This window comes from Microtus ochrogaster, linkage group LG4, assembly GCF_000317375.1.
Source record: "Microtus ochrogaster isolate Prairie Vole_2 linkage group LG4, MicOch1.0, whole genome shotgun sequence".
Taxonomy (NCBI): domain Eukaryota; kingdom Metazoa; phylum Chordata; class Mammalia; order Rodentia; family Cricetidae; genus Microtus; species Microtus ochrogaster.
In genome coordinates, this window is record NC_022030.1 from 46395716 (window position 1) to 46398545 (window position 2830).

The following is a 2830-nucleotide window of genomic DNA, read 5'->3' on the forward strand; positions in this document are numbered from 1 at the left end:
ATATATATTCAAGACTCAAGGCCAGTCTTCTATATCTGCTCAAAATAGAGATAGAAAAAAGGAAAGGTTTTCATGAAGAAAGGACAAAAGTTGTAATAATATCTAACAAAGTAGACATTAGGCCACAAAGGATGGACTTAATAAGATGGAAAAATACAGTGAGCACCGTGATCACCGCATGTTCAGTCTCGACAGCTTCCTGGAGATGGCTTGCAAAGGGGACATGGAAGAAGCTAGTGGTGTCCCTTGCAATACAGGAATGCTGTATGTTATCTGGGGAAGTCGATGCACGTGGCGTTTGGAAAGTGCAAAACCAGCTCACTATTTTTTTCTGATATCTGAAGAAACACCCCACCATGACCCCACTACCTAGAAAACCAATACTGAACAGAAAGAAAAGAGCATTTAAAGTTCACACAGAGATGAAAACTATGCCCACTCCCAACAGTCGCAGTGGCAAGCTTCATAGTGCAGGGGTGCACTTAGAAATGACAACAGGTCATACCACAACAGTGTGGAAGAATTAGGTCAAGAGTTATACATCCCTTAAGCAATGGGAGAAAAAAAAACCTTCTGAAAGCTTAAAGACACAGATGAAAAAACCCATATGTATGGCCTATTGGTTAAATTTTAAAATGAGTTTATAAGTAAAATTTTCCTTCAGAGACTACTCTAGGACTGGATGACATCACAGGTGAATTTTACCAAATATTGAAATAAATAATATGGATTCTACAAAAGCCCCACTGGAAAACACAGAGAAAATATCTCCACTGTGTCACATAGGGCTACTGTAAAATGGATATAATATCAGGAAAAGGCAGTATGTGAAAACCTCTCTCAAAAATCCCTGGACGCAGGCATGGGGTTTCTAAACAATGCTCTGTGGATAAGCACATTAGCACCCAGCCGCTGTGGTACCTTCTCTCACCATTTACTAAAGTTCTTGCCAGTCTATAAACCTCTTGTACTCAAGGATGGAGAAAAAGGCAATGAGGAAGACTGCCTCCATCTTCCCTAACGAGCCTGTCTCTTCCCTCTGCCCATGTCGTTCATCTGTAACTGACCTAGTCATCACACATGGTCAGACACTCCCCTGCCACCCTTTCTTGGCTATTTCTTTATGTTGAAATTAAAAGCACTGCTTGCCTGTGGTTATCCTGGTCTAAATGCCTAAGTATCTTGTTAGAATTTTTTTTTTTCTCTGCATTTCCATTTGGGTGGTGAGTCAAGCACTCATGGCCAAGTTCTTTCCTTGTTGTGCCTAAAAACACCAACAGGGGAATCTAGTAGAAAATTACCACAAATCAACTATACAGACAACTAAAAACAACAGTAGCTGGTACTGCAGAGTTCTTGTAACACACAGATTCTACCCTACATATTTTACATCTGTTTAATTATTTTAATCTTTGTAACACCTCGGGAACATGCCCTACATCCTCATGTCTCTGTGGCCTGCATTTCATCAGCTGAAGGAGCAGAGATTAAAGCACAGTCTTAGCTGCCCCTTTGTCTCTGACAATCACAGAAGATGTGCTAGCAGAGGAATTTTAAGAAGAAACAACAACATAAATTAAATACAGGAAAGCATTTAAACAATCATATACTGAAAATTGGTATTCTTTTTATCTGAATTGATGATATTAGATGGAAATCTGGACCAGGTACGAACAGGGTGCATGCTATAGTTCTAGAACTTTAGAGATGGAGGCAGGGTTACATGGGTAAGCTTAAGGTTGTCTTGAGCTAAATGGCAAGATTCTGTCAAAAAAAAAAAATTCCTACAGACTAGTAAAATAATGCTCCCTTAATATTGATCAGCATGTTTGGAAATTTAAAGTTCAAATAAACTATTTCTTTTCTCTTAATATATGAGCAGTCATCCTGAGAGTTAGGAGCCTGGCCTGGAAGCTTGACAAATTTTGTTCCATTCTGAGCAGTTTTAGATTTATTTCGATAAGAGTCTTAGAAGTCACGTTAGCTTTGCTCACTTCAGTTTCACTATGATGAAATGAACAGTATGTTGGCACCCCACAGATTTTTGGTAAAGATGACAGAGGTAAGTACATGCTAAGAGCCTAGAAGATCACATGGTAAATGCATACAGTCCCTGATACACTAAGCAGAACGGCAGAACAACAGGACTAGTGGTAACTGAACAGCCAGATGGAGCTCAGCGGCCGTGAGGCCAGGAAAATTGCTACACTTTTTTAACTCTATGTTTTTCCATACAAGAATGGGGATACAAGCAACACACAGGAAATTATGGGAGATAAAGTAAAAAAAAATGAAAAATTACTCATCACAGATCCAGGTAAACATTCTCATTACTGAAAACTTTTTATAAGTGGAAGCAGTGAGCATGGTGAAGGATGAGCTTGGTCATGATGGTGCTGACAATTACACTTTGTCAAGATCATAAAGAAATACAGAAAGACTAAGCAAGAACACATCACACCTTAGCAGAGCATTGGGTGCTCGCTTGTGCTATAGGAAAGATAAGCAGATACTTTGTACATCCTCCTCAGTGTATCTGACTGTAACTCTTGTTTGGGAGGATGTGCACAGAAAATACAGCTGAATAAAGGGTCTCACCACACACGGCTATTCTAAAAATGGGGTTTCTAGGAAGGCAAAGCTTCTGCTGCTGCTTTGCTTCTATCTATCTTTGTGGTTTCCTTCCTTCCTTCCTTCCTTCCTTCCTTCCTTCCTTCCTTCCTTCCTTCCTTCCTTCCTTCCTTCCTTTCTCTCTGTCTTGAGGACATCCAGTTACTAGCCGCAGCAGTAATATTACTAACGTAGCAAAGCTAAGATTTGAACCCAGAAC

General features: G+C 39.8%; 1 protein-coding gene across 1 annotated transcript in view; it reads right to left on the bottom strand.

Moving 5' to 3' along the window:
• Pard3b (par-3 family cell polarity regulator beta) overlaps window positions 1–2830 on the bottom strand; it is a 1033383-nt gene that overhangs the window by 376057 nt on the left and 654496 nt on the right. The gene's annotated exons all lie outside the window — the stretch shown is intronic.